The sequence below is a fragment of the Schistocerca cancellata genome, chromosome 7 (assembly GCF_023864275.1).
Source record: "Schistocerca cancellata isolate TAMUIC-IGC-003103 chromosome 7, iqSchCanc2.1, whole genome shotgun sequence".
In the NCBI taxonomy this organism is placed as follows: domain Eukaryota; kingdom Metazoa; phylum Arthropoda; class Insecta; order Orthoptera; family Acrididae; genus Schistocerca; species Schistocerca cancellata.
In genome coordinates, this window is record NC_064632.1 from 253,317,298 (window position 1) to 253,338,187 (window position 20,890).

Below are 20,890 nucleotides of genomic sequence, written 5' to 3' on the forward strand. Positions count from 1 at the left end.
TGTAGTTCGTAGATTAGATATGGCCTTTAAAATTTACGACAGAGGAATACGCCGATATGGTGTTTATTAATGGAAAATGTGATAGTAATGCTACGGCTGCAGTTAACGAATATCGCGTATGTTATTCTACTCGGAGGATTCCGAATACACGAACCATTAGTGAAGTACGTATTTCGAAGTTACGGGAGACAGGTTTTCTATCCAGCCTTCAAAATCAGTACGAGCATCTGGGACATTATAACAGACATCATATTTACGCCAGTGACTGTAACGCTTCCTTTAATTCACGACTGCAATTTCGGCCTTAGACCACTATCAAGTGAAGATGTTATGGCTGTTAGGCCATGTCAACCTAAAATGAGCTGACACATTTATGTGTCGTTGTCATTACTATTAAATACATAGCCATAACAACTTCACTTGATAATGGCCTAAGGCCGAAACTGCAATCGTGAAATGAAGAAAGTGTTACAGTTACCGGCGTAAATGTGATGTCTTTTATAAAGTTCTACATGACTGTGAGTCCCAGGTATAAAAAGTTAATTCGTCTGGGACATGTTTTATTAGATTCACCAGATAAGTAACAACAAAATACAAGAAAATCGCGCTTTACTTTAACCTCGTACGGTTTTGCGATGCCTTCATATTAGCGAAGTTGCTAAATTTCAAGCAAAATCTTTTATTAGCCGTAACTCCCTAACTAAACATTTGCAGACCTACTTTTATATGAACTTTTTTCTTTAGTTTTACTTCTAGAATAACATATTAAAATATTTGCGTATTCTCTTGAATCACCGTGTAGAGAGTCATTCTTCCCTCGATCTCTTTGCGATTGGGGGAGGGCAGGAAACGACTACTAGTGGCGCAATGTACCCTCCGCCATACGGTGGGTTGTGGAGTGTGTATGTAGACGTACTTGTAGCTGTAGGAGCGCAGGAAACTTGTTGTAGCATCCAGTCTGGTTAAGTGAGGTCATTAAACCGGTAACCGGCTTTCTTTGCTGCGCCGGGGCGATTGTTTTAAAAACCCCTTTAGCCTCTCGAGTTGATGGAGGGTCGCAGACAATGAGGGCAAAAACAGGTAATCGATTGCCCGCCTGTCCGTCTGTTGGTTTTATGCCGACCCACCCATTCTACGGAACCATCGTCCGGAAAACTGCAGTGTCGCATCGTCGCACAGCGCTCAGCCTACGGCCGTTATTTTGTGCCTGTGGCCGCTAGAGTCGTTCTTGCTCTACTTTAATTATTCTCTTCGAGAAATACGATCCTAGGACGTCGTTTCCGACCAAAGTCATGTCGAGATTATATCGACATTCCGTACGCAGTATTTACACATTTATTCTTATCATGTAGATTATTCGTTGTCTTATTAAATAGACAATTCTTCTCGTTCTTGGCGTGCTCGAAACCACAGACGTTACCGATTACTCTGAAGAGTCTGAACAAATGAAGGGGAGACTGGGGCAAGATCGAGTAAGCTAATAATCCAAGGACCTTTGGAGTTTAGATTAGATTAGATTAGATTTACTTTCATTCCAATTGATCCGTAGTGAGGAGGTCCTCCAGGATGTAGAACATGTCAGAAAAACAACAATACATGACAAATATTTACAACTCAAACAAATAAGCTAATGTACCATTCCACAGGTCGCAAGTGGCATGGTTGTCATTTTTTAATGAACGCTATATGAATGAATCATTTTACAAATACTAATGCACTGAATTTAAAATAACAGGCTTCTGCAAAATGTTCTTGAGTTCACACCACATATAACTCTTACTACACGTTTTTGTGCCTGGAAAACTTTAGCTTGGCTTGATGAATTGCCCCCAAAAATAATCCCATATGACATTATGGAATGAAAGTAAGCATAGTATGCCAGCTTTTTCATTTTTATATCCCCTATATCTGACAGAATTTGCATTGCAGGTAGAGATTTGTTAAGACGCTTCAGAATTTCTGTGGTGTGCTCCTCCCAGTTGAATTTATTATCAAGCTGTAATCCCAAGAATTTAACTCTGTCCACTTCTTCTACCTGCTTGTCATCGCATGTTAGGCATATACTCGTGGGACACCCCTTACAAGTTCTGAACTGCGTGTAGTGTGTTTTTTCAAAGTTTTGTGACAAAGAATTGGCTAGGAACCAGTGATTAATGTCCAAAAATATTTTATTAGCTGACCTTTCTCAGACTACACTTGATTTGCTATTTATTGCAATGTTTCTATCATCGGCAAACAAAACGAACTTGGCTTCTGATAATGTTACTAATGAAAGGTCGTTGATATACACAAGAAAAAGTCAGGGCCCTAAAATGGAACCCTGTGGGACCCCACATGTAATTAGTTCCCAGTTGGATGATGCCTGATATCTTGATACATGTCTCTTTCCTAATAACACCCTTTGTTTCCTGCCAGAAATATAATATTTGAACCATTTTGCAGCATTTCCTGGTACACTATAATATTCTAATTGAACTATTTAGTTGAACTATTTAACCTAGAGAATGTCAGATTTAGTAAAAGTAATCATTGTTTAATTAGACGCAATATATTGTTGCCGAAAAGTCATAGCTGCAGGACTTTTTCAGTGAGGGGTTCTTTTATAGAAAAAGTACATCAGCCGATCTTACTGCACTACTGTTTCCAGCACGACTGAATGCAGTGGACGCGTCTACCTGTTCGCTCTGACGTCATGTTGGTGTGCGCCCATGTCCATCTAGCGGCGTATTTGCGTATCAGCGCTATTACATGGACTACATCTTCTTCCGTAGGGTATGGCATTACGACCCCTTCAGCGGTTTCCGTTTTACAACCTACGAATCGTTTGTTTTTGAATGTCACTTACACGTTATTGCACATACCGGTACAAATGTAAAAGGAAACAGAGCCACCAGAAGAAACGTTCTGAACAACCACTGACTGTGGAGACAGCCTTCAGGAACATTCCACTACTTGCTACCTTGATACTGTCGAATGTACTGAATACCCAATCCATTTTCTGTTATATTGTGAATATACTAGTTTGTATATTTAGTACTATCTCAGCCCAGCTGCTTCGCTCGCGTAGACCGTATGGCCTGCACAGATTTTCTTGTTTTGTTTTCCTCTGTTATTAGCTTTTCATGTTGTTCATAAATTGAAATATATTCTAAACTATTCACGCTAATTAAGGCCATAGAAGCATGGTCTTTTGCTAATGTGCTTTGTCCAGGAAACGATTCTGGTAGCTGGGGTAGGAGGTTTTTGTTAATTCTACCTTTTGAGTTCTTGTAGTGATATTGCAATAGAAACTTCCATCCCCTAATACATTTCTTTATTGCTAACCAAGAGTGAAATACCAAATTTAAAAACGTTTTAATGTCACAAAACATTTTCTTAAAAATGTTCATCCCTATTTCAGTCCCTTAGGGACTGAATTTTCAAAAACACTGAGACGCATATTCGTTATATTTCGAACCGACAAATCAAATTTCAATCTTTCTAGATGTAGCTTTAAAATTGCTTTAGTTGTTCTTCGATAATGATTTATCATCAAGACACGAAAAGTATTTCACCCAGTATAGTACCCAATTTGTGGTCCAATTTGCAAAAATGCTGGCACACACAATTTTTTAAATTTCTGACAGAGAAACCAATTAACAATTTTCGTAGTTATACCTTCAAAATTGGTATCATCATATTTGCAAATGCCTTTCATCCGCTATTTCACCCTCTTAGGAGTAGAATTTAACATGCCTACAGCATAAGATCAACACTATCTCCAAATTTCAAGTTTCTATCCTTAGCGCTTTGTGCTGGGCGATGATGATTCAATGAATCAATCAGACCCTATTCCCACCGCTGAGGAGTTGAACTTTTCCCAAACAGTGAGAGACGATTTTTAAAATTTACAATCAAGGTGTCAAATATCAATTTTCATAGGTTTCCATTTAAAAATGATTTCACAATGAAATTTTTCATGACACTTTTCAACCCCTATCTCACTCCCTTACGGGTTTAATTTACAAAACAGTGAAACACGTATTTATTTATCTCTAACCGAGAAACCAACAACAAATTTTCCAAAAAATTGCTTAAATATTGCTTTCATAATGAAACAAATTATTTCCATAAAAACTGTCAACCCTTATTTCACCACCTTAGGGCTGAAGTTTTCAAAACAGTGAAACACATTTTTTTAAATTTCTAATGTAGGAGCCAAATATCGATTTTCATATATTTAGATTCAAAAATGCTTCCACACTGAAATTTTTCAGAAATCTTTTCAAAACTTGTTTCATCCCCTTAGGGGTTGAATTTGCAAAAAAATTGAAACACTTATTTCAATTTAACCGAGTAGTCGAATTCCAACATCCATAGACGTAGCTACAAAAATGCTTCAGTTGATTTTTAATAACGATTCACTTTTTAAAAAGATCTTTCATCCACTATTTCGCTCCCAAAGGGGATTGATTCCTAAAAATGCTGGAACATCTTCTTTTTATTTCTGATCGACAAACCAAATTCCAATTTTTATGGTTCTGACTTCAAAATTACATTAATAGCGACATAGTTTCAAAAACCTTTCATCTCCTATTTCACCCCCTTAGAGGTGGAATTTCGAAAAATCCTTTCTTAAACGATGCCAGCAGTATAAGATTTACACCCTGTCCAAAGTTCAGTTTGCTATCCCAGCGATCTGGGCTGGCCAATGATGATCCAGTTCATCAGTCAGTCAGGACATTTTCTTTTATATGTAAAGATTAGCAGTTAATTTCTTTGGCAATTGTAAATTCTTTACTTTGTTTATGTTTCTGCCAGTATGCACAACAACATCTTCGCCAGGCGTGTTACACAACGAGCTAATAAAGTGAAACCCGTGTCGCAGAATGAAACAGCTTGTGATACATGTGTCAAGAAAGTGTGTTCTCCCGAATATTGTATAATTTGCTGGATAACATACACATCGCCAAGAAATACGAGAGTTTAAATTATCGTAGACGTACCTGTGACTGAAATGGAGCACGAACTCAATTGGTCAAAGATGAGGTGGAAATCGGCCATAGAATTCTGAAAATTTATCATTAATATCCATCCGAATATTACGCTAGTGAAACCAAGGCAATATAAATCGAGATAGTAGGACGATGATTTGAATCTCGCTAATCCCGAATACAAGTCCAGCGTCTTAAATTGTTCGGAGAATTCGTGGGCATGCAAACTTGTATTCGACAGTGCCTAGTAAACCACACTGATATTCAATAGATCTTGGCTTTATGAATGTGTTTGTTTACATGACCTAAGTACATCATTTCTGATGTTTGTTTGTTCCATATATGATGGTCTCTGCCCAACTACTCCATTTCTTACTGCATCGGTCCATGGAATTCCTAACATTACTGTGTACAACACTTTTAGAAAACATCTAGGATATTTAAGATGACGGCGTGTAGGTTACAGGCCTGTGTGGCATGATGCGATGTTAACGATTTCAACAGTTTTCGTCAGTATTAAGCCTTTAGGGCAAAATAATTATCAGTAACGTTACGCGCAGAATGGAGCTCGTCTCCGAAGGAACTGCAATACTGTCAGTATTCTTGGGTGTTCATATTCCAGTACTTGTGTATAATAGGGATGATTCAAGGAAATACCGACTTAATAGAGAGAGGTAACTTTTTCCCAGCAGCTCCTAGCGGCAGTCTGCCACTAGAGTGCCATGCGACACTAGAATAGAAACGTGCCGCCCAGTCTATGGCAAATGAGATTTCAGATTTGTATAAAATAACTGATTCCATATAGACAACAAGGGTTTTGTCCGTGTTACCGGTTCCCAGTACATCAGAAATGCTTAAAAGGGAACCTCCCCATCGCACCCCCTTCAGATTTAGTTATAAGTTGGCACAGTGGATAGGCCTTGAAAAACTGAACACAGATCAGTCGAGAAAACAGGAAGAAGTTGTGTGGAACTATGAAAAAAAAATAAGCAACATATACAAATTGAGTAGTCCATGCGCAAGATAGGCAACATCAAGGATACTATGAGCTCAGGAGCGCCGTGGTCCCGTGGTTAGCGTGAGCAGCTGCGGAACGAGAGGTCCTTTGTTCAAGCCTCCCCTCGAGTGAAGAGTTTACATTCTATATTTTTCGAAAAGTTATGATCTGTCCGTTCGTTCATTGACGTCTCTGTTCACTGTAATAAGTTTAGTGTCTGTGTTTTGCGACCGCACCGCAAAACCGTGCGATTAGTAGACGAAAGGACGTGCCTTTCCAATGGGAACCGAAAACATTTGATCGCACGGTCATAGGTCAACCGATTCCTCCACAGGAAAACACGTCTGATACATTCTATACGACACTGGTGACGGCATGTGCGTCACATGACAGGAATATGTTGTCGACCCATCTAACTTGTACACTTGGGTAAAAAGGTTCTTCTGCCTTACCCGATTTAGGTTTTCCTGTGGATGTGATAATCACTACCAAAAAGTTATGAAAACATAAGAGTTTGTCACATAAACTGCAACAAATGAATGCAATGGTTTCACATTCGCACAGACACTGAACATATTACAGTGAACAGAGACGTCAATGAACGAACGGACAGATCATAACTTTGCGAAAAATAAAGGAAGTAAACTTTTCACTCGAGGTAAGACTTGAACCAAGGACCTCTCGTTACGCAGATGCTCACGCTAACCGCGGGACCACGGCGCTCGTGAGCTCACACTCTCCTTGATGTTGCCTATCTTGCGCATGGACTACTCAGTTTGTATATTTTACTTATTTTTTTCATAGTTCCACACAACTTCTTCCTGTTTTCTCAATTAATCTGTGCTCAGTTTTTCAAGGTCTATCCACTGTGTCAACTTATAACTAAATCTGAGGGGGGTGCGATGGGGAGGTTCCCTTGTTAGTGTAAAAGACATAAGCTCCATTCATACGTGGGTATGGAAATAGCCACAAACCAACGAGACTCCTTGGTTTATGTTTAGCATTAAAATAGTTACAGACACCAGTTTGATCCAGCAGCCATTATGAATTAAGACAAAAGGAATTCCGAGTGGTCTAAGGCGCTGCAGTCCTGGACTGTGCGGCTGGTTCCAGCTGAGGTTCGAGTCCTCCCTCGGGCATGGTGTGTTTGTCCTTAGGATAATTTAGGTTAAGTAGTGTGTAAGCTTAGGGACTGATGACCTTTGCAGTTAAGTCCCATAAGATTTCACACACATTTGAACATTTTGAACAAGGGAATCGCTCATTGACTGAAATCAATCGGAAAAGCTGAAAATTTGTGCCAGACCAGGATCGAAACCGCGTCTCCTGCCTGCGCTCATTGACTGAAATCAATCGGAAAAGCTGTAAGTTTGTGCCAGACCAGGATCGAAACCGCGTCTCCTGCTTACTAGGCACATGCTCTGACGCTTTTTGTTTTGGTCACCATTCTAGTCATTTTGTCTGTGTGGACACCACATCGCACACCTTCACGTTTCTCGTTGAATACTTCACTCAGTTTTTTTTATTTTTATTACAAAGGCCATCCAACGCTCTGAACGAACACACTGACCTGCCGTGCCGGGTGATGATGAGAAAAACACTACAGCCAGTCGTCAGGAGGAGAAAATCCCCGCTCTGACCGGGAACCGAACCCGGACCCTCTGCATGGCAATGAGACATTCTGACCATTCAGCTAAGGAGGTGGACAGCCACGAAGCCGTTCGGGCACAGTGGTCATGATAAATGACCCAAATTCTCAACTTATCTCACCCACTACTGATATATTGCTCCTCCTCAGTGTCCTTATTACTCGCGGCATTTCACCAATACCCGTAAGAGTTCGAGCGGTGTGCATCCGCAGCGGAGTAATTGGCCGTCATCGCCTTAATTACATATGTGGCGTCTGTTCTTCTGAACAAGCTTAGTGGTCCGAACACCTGCCTAGTAACGAGGAGAACGAGGTTCGAATACGGGTCTGGGAGATATTTTCAGTCGATGTCCGTTCATAGCCAATGTCTGCAGTTCTTTTATATCTTAACTAAAATCGTTCTGTGCTTCTCCCTTCACCCTTCTGGTTTTTTATGAACGAAGAACTCAGTACGAAAGAAACTGAGGACAGCTAAAACTGTCACAAACACAATACATGAAGCATTTATCAGCACACAGTCGAGACCGCAATTCCATTTATATCGGGCAGATATATACAAATTTCAATATACGATAGGACACATAGGGCACTAAAAAGTGACAGTTGACACACCACACTTACCCTGTCGATATAGTTCACAGTTTTGCTCTATGAATAACAATATTTTGTTTTGCAAACCAGTGGGAGTCAACGCCTTCACCATACAGATTATTCACGTCTAATCTCAACACGGATCAAGAACATCGAAATATTCTCGTACACTATTCGGATAATACACTCACTTGACCAACACTTTAATCCATTGGCCGGTGTGGTTGACGCGAACACTGATCAGTTCAACTCGGTATTTTGATATTCATCTCCCTCCCTCTCTCTCTCTTTGCTTAAGAAAGACCCACTTACTACTTGAGCAACAATAAACAATATCGGCGCAAGGAAGCGCGAATACCTTGCAAACACCCCCCCCCCCCCCACATTCACACAAACACACACACGTACGCGCGCACACGCGCGTGCGCGCGCCTTACAACCCACTGTCAAAACAAAATTCGAAATACGAGTCCATAACACATAAATCAAGATGTCGTCAGTTGAATGTTTCGCAAACAGTGATATAGTGAGCGTTGGAGACGTACAAACAGCAAAAAGTAAAGACAAACAAATTACATACACCTCCCACGTACACGAATTTACAGTAACATATTCTCAAAAATGTTCAAATGTGTGTGAAATCTTATGGGACTTAGCTGCTAAGGTCATCAGTCCCTAAGCTTACACACTACTTAACCTAAATTATCCTAAGGACAAACACCCATACCCATGCCCGACGGAGGATTCGAACCTCCGCCGGGACCAGCCGCACAGCCCATGACTGCAGCGCCTGAGACCGCTCGGCTAATCCTGCGCGGCTACATATTCTCACAACCAACAATCACGCACTTTTTTTTTTTAAAAAAAAAGAAAACCAATTACAATACCCCAGTTAACAAATGATAAACGTAATTTACATAGGAGTGTTGACAGCAGAGATTAATAAATAAGTAGTAATAGTAAAATAAGTAACATTAATAAAACGCAAAATAACCCAAACACCAATAAATTCATTTTGGGCGTAATTTTTCCGATGTATTGTAGGGAAAGCAAATAACAGATTGTACCACAGTATCTGTACTGTAGATGACAGACAGCTACTTGAAGAAAATATATATATATATATATATATATATATATATATATATATATAATTTTACGTGTTTTTTTCTTTTCTCAGTGCAATCGCATACTTTGGAGATCAATCCTGAGGTTACAACAAAATATAGCGAGAAGGTGCTTTTCAACATGAGAGCGCCGCGTCTAGCCGATGTACTAAAAGTAGCGGCCACTGCAGGTGAACTTGTAGGCACCAGATGTGATAAATTTATTAGGCTTGGGCCTGTTCCATGTTGTTAGCATGTCCTCAGCGAATTAATTGTCTGAAGACCATTCCTAACGCCCGTCTTGAGGAAAACACTGTTCGTCTTTTGCGACACCATACCATTGTAGGTCACTGCTGTAAATTTAGCTTTCGTTGCACGGTTACTATTACCATCAGGGGCTGTCTTGTTATTAAGATTTTTTTATCTTTTTTTATCTTATTATAGCAGATCGCAGCTAGATGTTTTGCAGCCATTGAATAAAGCGATTTACTTCAGGATCGCCATTTCTGTGTCAGTTGCACACTGTTGTGACATAAGCCACAGTAGACGATGAATCATAGAACAAAAGAAAGATGTTTAATACCATTGTGAGTGCGACATATGAAGAGCAACCAATCAAAACGCATGGACAAAATTGAATTTCATATTGTTTCCAGTGGTATTTTATGTGCTCTACATGACCCACCAATCAGATTGCGTCTACCTGTATATGGTAACAACGAAAAAGTATTTTGAAGATGAAAAATCGTATATTGTCCACATGACTGAATGTGTCAGTATGTATAATGTCCACCACTTACGTATCAGGTTGCTTTTGTTTCATCTACTTTGGCAGTACTGTCGGGTTTAACTCTTGTCAATGTCTGCGACTGTTCAAAGCTTTAGTCGGCATTATTGCCTTCTGGTATTGCTTGACATCGTTTTACCAAAATCGTTATTACTGGTATTGCATAGCTGCAGTATGCTGTTGTGTTTTGTGCGTAGTGCGTCCACTAGATTTAGTAGAGGAAAGTGTGACTGTAGGGGAGGAGCGTAAAGATCGTGGAACAAGAAACAGAATGAAGAAGAAACCAAAAAAAGTGGAAACTGAAATCAGCTGAATCTTCTGTTTATAACTTATTATTAGAAAAATAGAATTTGTTTCCGTGATATTCAACAGTAAATAATGGCACGGTAAATAGCACTTTCTTATTCTTCTTGTCCTAGGTATCGTCATAAAGATCCTCATTTAATGAATTTTGATCCTCCCGGGCAATATAGAGAGGGTCGTTTTAATTGCTGCTCTATCCCAGTAAACGTTCTATGTAGAACAAAAAGAAATATGTTTTCTATATCAAATAAGAAACAAGAAGAAAGAAAAGTGTATCTTTTGGATTTAAGCAGTCAAAAGCGCCGCCACATTCGAAGAGAAAGTGACAAAGTAAAACCAACAGCTGTCGCAGTGAAATATCACGTAAATTGGGGTTTTAATACAGATTCGCACTATTTTTCATTTTAATTTTTCTTCTTAATGAAGTGTATCTGTACATCGATACTCAACAAGAAATGATCCAATAGACTCTGGAACACTTGCAGTTTATGTTCTAACGTCCTAATCTAAACAAAGACTGTTATTATTTTACAAAGTTAAGTAAGTAGCTGTCGCATGCTAACATGGGTTTTTGTAAATTGAAGCTGAAATCAGGGGGTGAGAAAATTCTTTTATGTGCTGCATTTTTTCGGAAACTCTTTGATATTGGGCAAACAAAATTAAAGAGCATTGCGAAAGCAATTGCATCTGGGACAGATAAAAGATGGGGTGATCATAAAATTGAAAAGTATGAAATCAAAAGAAGGCATGTATTAGAATTCATATCAAAATTGAAAGCCACTGAAAGTCATTACAGTAGGAACAAAAGCAAAAGTTTGTATCTCTCGTGTGAATTAAATATAAACAGGCTTTTAAAATTATGCAACAACTCAGCAGCAAGTTATCTCAAAGTTAAAAAAAATCATTCTTCGCCAGAATTTTCAATTTCAAATTCAATTTGAGTTTTGGCTTCCCTGCCAGTGATAGATGCAGTTATTGCCTCAGATCGCGGCATGAAAGTCTGAGTGCTGTAGATACAAATCAAAGGAGAAGTTAAAGATTGAACTTCATGCTAATAGGCTGAAAGCTCGAGTTTTTCATAAATTAATAAAGCAGACGGAAGTAAAACCTTTGCATTTGACTTGCAGCATGTCCAGCTTCTGCAAAAACTGAATATTGGAGAGGAATTTCTACGCCCGACAAATTGCTTTTTATAGCTTCTGTGTAACAAATATAGAAAACACACGCTCTGTATTCTATGTATGGAATGAAGATCAGGGTGGAAGAGGGCTACAAGGAATTGCATCAGACATCACAGATTTTCTTTCTAACACTTCCTTTGACCGGATTACCACATCTCTCAGACTCCTTGCTGATGCATGTGCTGGCCAGAATAAAAATCAATACCTGATTCATGCTGGTGCAAGCTGGCTACTGGACAGTTCTCCGTTACATATAATGGGTGTGTATCTATATTTTCCAGTTTGAGGGCATTCCATTTTACCTGAAGACATGGTCTTTGGACGAGTTGAGAGAATACTGCGCCAAATTCCAGAAATTTTGAATGTACAGATCTATAATGAAGTTGGGGAAACGCAGGTAATTGGAAAAGACTGGGATCTTAAGAACTACAAAGAACTCTCAGGGGAATGGAAAAAGATGGATGGTATCAGTGAAGTGAAAAGAATAATTTAAAAAAAGTCAAAACTGAAGAGTGTCAGCGATCAGGCTATAAAATTTGAAACAGCAATTCATTATTACTCCGATGACCCTTCTAAATCATACACACCATTGTCAAAATGTGGTCATAAGATGTTCTCCGTTACTGAAAGATCTATACTAGCGTTGTCAAACATGATAAGGGAAGAGAGGGAGGAAGATGCGAAGAAACAGCTCACTTTAAGATTTGTCACCCAATGGAAAAAAGAATATATATATATATATATATATATATATATATATATATATATATATATATATTTGCAGACTTTAGACGTTCTATGCAGCAGCAGCACTTCAGAAGTTATCGAATGTGATTGTTTACAAGAAGAACCAGGAATGGGCAAAATTTCGTTAATTCTTCCTGTAAAAAATTATTGTGTCGAACAATTTTTTATGTAATTTAAGACTTTGTAGCAGTACTTCAAGTAAATATTAGTGTTACATTGTTCTAAGTTTTATAATAAATGTAAGGCAATTAAAATTACTGTAAGTTCATAATTATTCTCAGGTATTAAAGATCGTGTGAATTAATGAAGATTTAATACTAAAAACCCATCAAAATGTGTAACGCCTTACGTGACCGATCGAAACGTATTTTGTCCACAACATAAACTGATTTTACAGCCGTTCTAATCAAATTTTGATCTGTTGCAAAGTGGGATCGAATTCAGTGTCCCAATGTAGAATCAATTTTGATAACAGCATTATGTTCCATTGAATAGTTTAGTAGATATCAGTTTTTCGCTTTTTCTCAAAAATTTGAATCAATGGGCATTGTACGTTTTGATTAGTTGCTCCTCATATGTGCATCCGTTGTTACACCAATGCATGTAGATTTCTTACATGTGCCAAATATGTGCTTTCCATTCTTTTTAGTAGACATCAAGTGTAAATAGTTTACTGAGCAATCCTATTCTGTTTCCAAAGTGAAAACAATTTTAGGACTATAGTACACATTAGTGCTGCAAAATTATTTCAACCTCAATACTTGACTTGCCACTATCCTACATTTATTCTGAATTTAATGATAATTTTATGATCAAAAGGATGAGCTGGCATTGGGTGATACCCTGGCTGGCATCTTGGCGGAGATCTTCGTTAAGGTCCTGGAAAATAAACTCTTTCAGAAATATGATGCATTGAACGAGAAAAGAATATATTAAAAGAGGTATATTGATGATGTCCTTTCATTTTTAAGCAACAAGGTTGACACACACAATTTTGCATCGCTAATGAGTTCTATACATCCTAAAATTATTTTCACTTTGAAATAGAATAGGATTGCTCAATAGTCTATTCAGACTTATTTTCACTTTGAAATAGAATAGGATTGCTCAATAGACTATTCAGACTTGACTGTTCCTAAAAATAATGGGAAGCGCATGTATGGCATATCTAAGAAACCTACATGCACTGGTGTAATTATTAATAAAGATCCGTCACACTCACAACGGTATAAAACATCTTTCTTTCGTCCTGTGATTCATTATCTACTGCGGCTTCCGTTACAGCAGTGTGAGTCTGGTAAGGAGATGGCGCTCCTTAAACAGATTCCGTTGGACAATGGCTACAAAACATGAGATGTTACGATCTGCTGTAATAAGACAAAAATGACATGTCTTGATGACAGCCTCTAATGGTAATAGTAATCACACAACTAAAACTAAACTTACAGCAATAAAGTTATGTCGGTTGTCATAAATGGCTGAGAGACTCGTAAAGGGCAGGTTCAGCCGCGTAAGTGGAAAGGTTTCCCTATCCGCTGCGCCCGCAGGAATCTTTCCTTCTCGAAGTAGGAGACCAGTGTACGTATGTACGTCTGTCTGTTAAGTGGAGGTGACTGTAAAAGGTGTGTGTGTGGCGTGTAGCCTCACGTTCGTGTTGGAGATGCTGAGGGGGGTGAGTGGGTGAAACCTGGTGCCGAGCTTAACGTCCCCATTCGACTGACTTATCACCATCAACAATGTCGCATGACCTCACTTCATAAGACATTATGCAGAGGCTTAGAATTTAATCCACGACATTTGGCACAAGGGCTGGTGATTAGGGACTCCACGCTGACTCCCCTTCTGTCCCCTCTGCCGTAAAGGCAAAGGGGAGGCTGTGAACAGCTCGCGGCCTACCCGAACGGTCTACCCATCCAAGTAATAACCACGCCAGATAGTGGTTAACTTCGGTGACCTGACGGAAACCGGTGTACTCAATTTACCAGATATAGACTGGGACATTCAGATGTTTAGCACGGAATGACTGCACTCGAGTGCACTATCCGAAAATTACCTCGAGCAATTAAACAGAGAACGGACTCATGGAAATAAAATCTTGGACCTACTGATAACAAACAGACCCGAACTTTTCGACTCAGTAAGCGCAGAACAGGGAATCAGTGATCATAAGGCCGTTGCAGCATCCCTGAATATGGAAGTAAATAGGATTATAAAAAAAGGGAGGAAGGTTTATCTGTTTAGGAAGAGTAATAGAAGGCAGATTTCAGAGTACCTAACACATCAAAACGAAAATTTCTGTTCCGACTCTGACAATGTTGAGTGTTTATGGAAAAAGTTCAAGGCAATCGTGGAATGCGTTTTAGACAGGTACGTGCCGAGTAAAACTGTGAGGGACGGGAAAAACCCACAGTGGTTCAACAACAAAATTAGGAAACTACTGCGAAAGCAAAGAGAGCTTCACTGGAAGTATAAACGCAGCCAGAATCTCTTAGACAAACAGAAGCTAAACGATGTCAAAGTTAGCGTAAGGAGGGCTATGCGTGAAGCGTTCAGTGAATTCGAAAGTAAAATTCTATGTACCGACTTGACAGAAAATCCTAGGAAGTTCTCGTCTTACGTTAAATCAGTAAGTGGATCGAAACAGTATATGCAGACACTCTGGGATGATGATGACATTGAAACAGAGGATGACACGCGTAAAGCTGAAATACTAAACACCTTTTTCCAAAGCTGTTTCACAGAGGAAGACCGCACTGCAGTTCCTCCTCTAAATCATCGCACGAACGAAAAAATGGCTGACATCGATATAAGTGTCCAAGGAATAGAAAAGCAACTGAAATCACTCAACAGAGGAAAGTCCACTGGACCTGACGGGATACAGATTCGATTCTACACAGAGTACGCGAAAGAACTTGCTCCCCTTCTAACAGCCGTGTACCGCAAGTCTCTAGAAGAACGGAAGGTTCCAAATGATTGGAAAAGAGCACAGGTAGTTCCAGTTTTCAAGAAGGGTCGCCGACCAGATGCGCAAAACTATAGGCCTATATCTCTGACATCGATCTGTTGTAGAATTTTAAGACATGTTTTTTGCTCGCGTATCATGTCATTTCTGGAAACCCAGAATCTACTCTGGAGGAATCAACATGGATTCCGGAAACAGCGATCCTGTGAGACCCAACTCGCTTTATTTGTTCATGAGACCCAGAAAATATTAGACACAGTCTCCCAGGTAGATGCCATTTTCCTTGGCTTCCGGAAGGCGTTCGATACAGTTCCGCACTGTCGCCTGATAAACAAAGTAAGAGCCTACGGAATATCAGACCAGCTGTGTGGCTGGATTGAAGAGTTTTTAGGAAACAGAACACAGCATGTTGTTCTTAATGGAGAGACGTCTACAGACGTTAAAGTAACCTCTGGCGTGCCACTGGGGAGTATTATGGGACCATTGCTTTTCACAATATATATAAATGACCTAGTAGATAGTGTCGGAAGTTCCATGTGGCTTTTCGCGGATGATGTTGAAGTATACAGAGAAGTTGCAGCATTGGAAAATTGCAGCAAAATGCTGGAAGATCTGCAGCGGATAGGCACTTGGTGCAGGGAGTGGCAACTGACCCTTAACATAGACAAATGTAATGTATTGCGAATACATACAAAGATGGATACTTCATTGTATGATTATATGATAGCGGAACAAACACTGGTAGCAGTTACTTCTGTAAAATATCTGGGAGTATGCGTGCGGAACGATTTGAAGTGGAATGATCATATAAAATTAATTGTTGGTAAGGCGGGTACCAGGTTGAGATTCATTGGGAGAGTCCTTAGAAAATGTAGTCCATCAACAAAGGAGGTGGCTTACAAAACACTCGTTCGACCTATACTTGAGTATTGCTCATCAGTGTGGGATCCGTACCAGGCCGGGTTGACAGAGGAGGTAGAGAAGATCCAAAGAAGAGCGACGCGTTTCGTCACAGGGTTATTTGGTAAGCGTGATAGCGTTACGGAGATGTTTAGCAAACTCAAGTGGCAGACTCTGCAAGAGAGGCGCTCTGCATCGCGGTGTAGCTTGCTGTCCAGGTTTAGACAGGGTGCGTTTCTGGATGAGGTATCGACTATATTGCTTCCTCCTACTTATACCTCCCGAGGTGATCACTAATGTAAATTTGGAGAGATTCGAGCGCGCACGGAGGCTTTCCGGCAGTCGTTCTTCTCGCAAACCGTACGCGACTGGGACAGGAAAGGGAGGTGATGACAGTGGCACGTGAAGTGCTCTCCGCCACACACCGTTGGGTGGCTTGCGGAGTATAAATGTAGATGTAGATCCGCCGCAACAAGGCCGTTAACTTTTACAGCAATGACCTACTCCAGCAAGGTTGTAAGAGGTGCATGACTAAGGAATTTATTGCTAGCGCACTCGAGCAGATGTAACTTCGATGGACTGCTCACGCGCTGCCTGTGATATGTATGCTGCAATAGAATCGCAGACCAGAGAGCAGTGTCAGCAGTAGGAGTTGTAGCTCGCAGTCGGGCGGTTGAGTCAGGTCGCTCTTAGACAGCAGGTTGTGTAGCTGTATAGCTCACAGAGAGCACTTGTGTCCTGTATGGAATTACCAAGGCCGGTCGTGGAGAACGATGGCGGTGCCTGAGCGATGTAGTATAACGTAAAAGCAAAAATTATTATTATTTATTGCTGGGCGCATATGTAATTTGCAACCACTCAGTTTATACTATTGTTATATCAAAGCCACATGTAAATATTTTTCAATAATTTTTCAATAATAATCTTTCTTATAAAGATAACTTTTGACAGTCATTTATCTGAATTTAAAGCTTTTTTTTACTGATTTCTCCTATCCATAATCATGGCAATTATCGTAAATAAAGTAAGTTGTTTTTCATACATAACAAAATCTAGTGGCCAACACTGCACCGGGCTGTGCCAGAAAAATTTCTTATAGGAGCAGATACATACGAGTTATCTGGCAACATATTTGAGGTAAGAATTTTCAGTTTATTCAGAATGACTTTTCAGGGCCGTGATGCAGCATTGCTACGTCCAGATTTACCAGTTTAGATTCACAGTCAGTTAATTATTGAAAGGTTTTGTATTAGTCACATTTTTTATTCCGAGATTAGTCACCTTATTATTGCGAGGTTACGGAAATTATCTGTTGGGAGGTTACAAGGTGTCGCAAAAAATCGTACAGTGTTACCACAAGCCTAACGTTAACACTGGTCTTCAGACAACTAATTCACTGCGGACACGAATACAACTAGTGATGGGAACAACCGAATCAAAACAATCGATTCATTTGGTTGTGGAAAACCGTCGCTTCATTCGGTTGTAGTTTTACGTATTGGCTGGATTATTCATTCATTCTTTTGAGTGAAATCAGTCTGTTGGAGCAACCGAATGAAAACATTCGACATTGGCTGAACCATTCATTCTTTCTTCTTAAGTGAAAACCGTCAGTCGTTTTTGTATCGTCTGAACCATGTATTCATTCTTTCAACTGAAATATTTATTTAGTATTTTAGCATACTGAGTTATCCATTCATTTTTGTGAGTGAAACCAGCCTGCAGTACTTTCATTAGTTGAATTAAAACAGTGCTACTTTATATCGCCAGAGGGTAGCCTTACCCCCAGGGTAAGTGAAGACATGTTCCAGGAGGTATGCCAAGTTAATATGAGCACAATATATGTTCATGTAATTATGTTCTGGTAGAGAAACTGTTCGTTTCATCATTTAAAACTGATTCAGGTATTGTTGTGGATTAAGTTGTTTCAGGTGCCATTAACGCGTAACTAATTAAGCTGACGCGTCGCTGGGGTAGGCCTGCCATCGCTTAAGTTGCCGAACCGGGACAAAATCTTCGAAAACCCCGGACAGCAGAGTGAGATCGGAATATTTTCGCGTACACGCACACTAGTAGACGATAAGTTGGCCGATGGCCACGATGCTGCTCGTAGAGTGAGGAAATGAGAGGGTGAGGGATGGAGGGGTGGGGAATGTATCCTCGCTTGCGTTTGTGTGCTGCGCTGACAACTTGACAACGCCAGTGGTCGCGAGCCTTCTACCGATCAGCAAATACAGGGTAGCATTTATTGAACTATATGAAATAAAATCGTCATAACTTCTGAATGATTTGCGTTAGGACGTTGAGAGGTAACCGGCGAGTTGCGGCGCCCTGGAAATATTCTAAGTTTAGAGTTGGCGGCCACCGCTCGGGCCGCGTGACAGGGCCGAGCTCGTCAGCAAACACGTGGTGCCGAACGTTAGCCGGACTAGAAGGGTAGCCTCAGCGCACGGTCCAGCCGCGTGGATGGGAGTTCCGCTGTGACGAAGACGGTGCCTTGTGTCGATGAAGGAGATGTCTATGCCGTAAGTGCCAAAGATGGCGGACTTTGTTAAACCATAATGGCAGACATTTCACAGTTCGTATAGAAATTAATACACTCCTGGAAATGGAAAAAAGAACACATTGACACCGGTGTGTCAGACCCACCATACTTGCTCCGGACACTGCGGGAGGGCTGTACAAGCAATGATCACACGCACGGCACAGCGGACACACCAGGAACCGCGGTGTTGGCCGTCGAATGGCGCTAGCTGCGCAGCATTTGTGCACCGCCGCCGTCAGTGTCAGCCAGTTTTCCGTGGCATACGGAGCTCCATCGCAGTCTTTAACACTGGTAGCATGCCGCGACAGCGTGGACGTGAACCGTATGTGCAGTTGACGGACTTTGAGCGAGGGCGTATAGTGGGCATGCGGGAGGCCGGGTGGACGTACCGCCGAATTGCTCAACACGTGGGGCGTGAGGTCTCCACAGTACATCGATGTTGTCGCCAGTGGTCGGCGGAAGGTGCACGTGCCCGTCGACCTGGGACCGGACCGCAGCGACGCACGGATGCACGCCAAGACCGTAGGATCCTATGCAGTGCCGTAGGGGACCGCACCGCCACTTCCCAGCAAATAAGGGACACTGTTGCTCCTGGAGTATCGGCGAGGACCATTCGCAACCGTCTCCATGAAGCTGGGCTACGGTCCCGCACACCGTTAGGCCGTCTTCCGCTCACGCCCCAACATCGTGCAGCCCGCCTCCAGTGGTGTCGCGACAGGCGTGAATGGAGGGACGAATGGAGACGTGTCGTCTTCAGCAATGAGAGTCGCTTCTGCCTTGGTGCCAATGATGGTCGTATGCGTGTTTGGCGCCGTGCAGGTGAGCGCCACAATCAGGACTGCATACGACCGAGGCACACAGGGCCAACACCCGGCATCATGGTGTGCGGAGCGATCTCCTACACTGGCCGTACACCACTGGTGATCGTCGAGGGGACACTGAATAGTGCACGGTACATCCAAACCGTCATCGAACCCATCGTTCTACCATTCCTAGACCGGCAAGGGAACTTGCTGTTCCAACAGGACAATGCACGTCCGCATGTATCCCGTGCCACGCAACGTGCTCTAGAAGGTGTAAGTCAACTACCCTGGCCAGCAAGATCTCCGGATCTGTCCCCCATTGAGCATGTTTGGGACTGGATGAAGCGTCGTCTCACGCGGTCTGCACGTCCAGCACGAACGCTGGTCCAACTGAGGCGCCAGGTGGAAATGGCATGGCAAGCCGTTCCACAGGACTACATCCAGCATCTCTACGATCGTCTCCATTGGAGAATAGCAGCCTGCATTGCTGCGAAAGGTGGATATACACTGTACTAGTGCCGACATTGTGCATGCTCTGTTGCCTGTGTCTATGTGCCTGTGGTTCTGTCAGTGTGATCATGTGATGTATCTGACCCCAGGAATGTGTCAATAAAGTTTCCCCTTCCTGGGACAATGAATTCACGGTGTTCTTATTTCAATTTCCAGGAGTGTAGTAGCCAGATAAATCATGATACCTCAAAAAGAAACATGTACATTACTATTATTTGCATGAAGATTCTGATGGTATAATCAGATTTTCAATATATTTATTAGTTTAAAGTAAATTATACAAGTAACACCCAGCAACGAATTTCCAAAATATAAACGCTTAATCCGATTTTGTCGATCGCCGTGTCTTTGGAAAGCCATTAGTGTAAACCTAAATTGGTATGAATTACAGGCATGTAACTTAAATAGTACATGAGTTTTTGGAGGTCAAAGTGGCCGATTACTATAGATCGCGTCAGGCCATAAGTACGTCACAGTTACACGAAGAAACGTTTGCAGCATGCTTATAAATATATTTATTCGTCTATGTCTTTGTTTATATGCCATATATATACTATTCATGAAGAAATTGGTTAGATATTTACTGTGTTTTAGAAGCACAGAGACATTAGGCTACTGGTCTACCTTTTATTCTATTCCTTTGATATCTGTTTATTTAATTTGTTTATATATCTAATAATGTGTGTTAGAGCGTGTTTATGTTCCAGCCGTAGGAATATTTATTTAATTCCAAGTATTTAAATGTAAAGCCAGTATTTCGAATGTGCCGAAATATGTTTGTGAGTGTACGTTCGCTTGGAGACATGGAGGGAGAGCTCTAGCCAATCACAGCGCTCG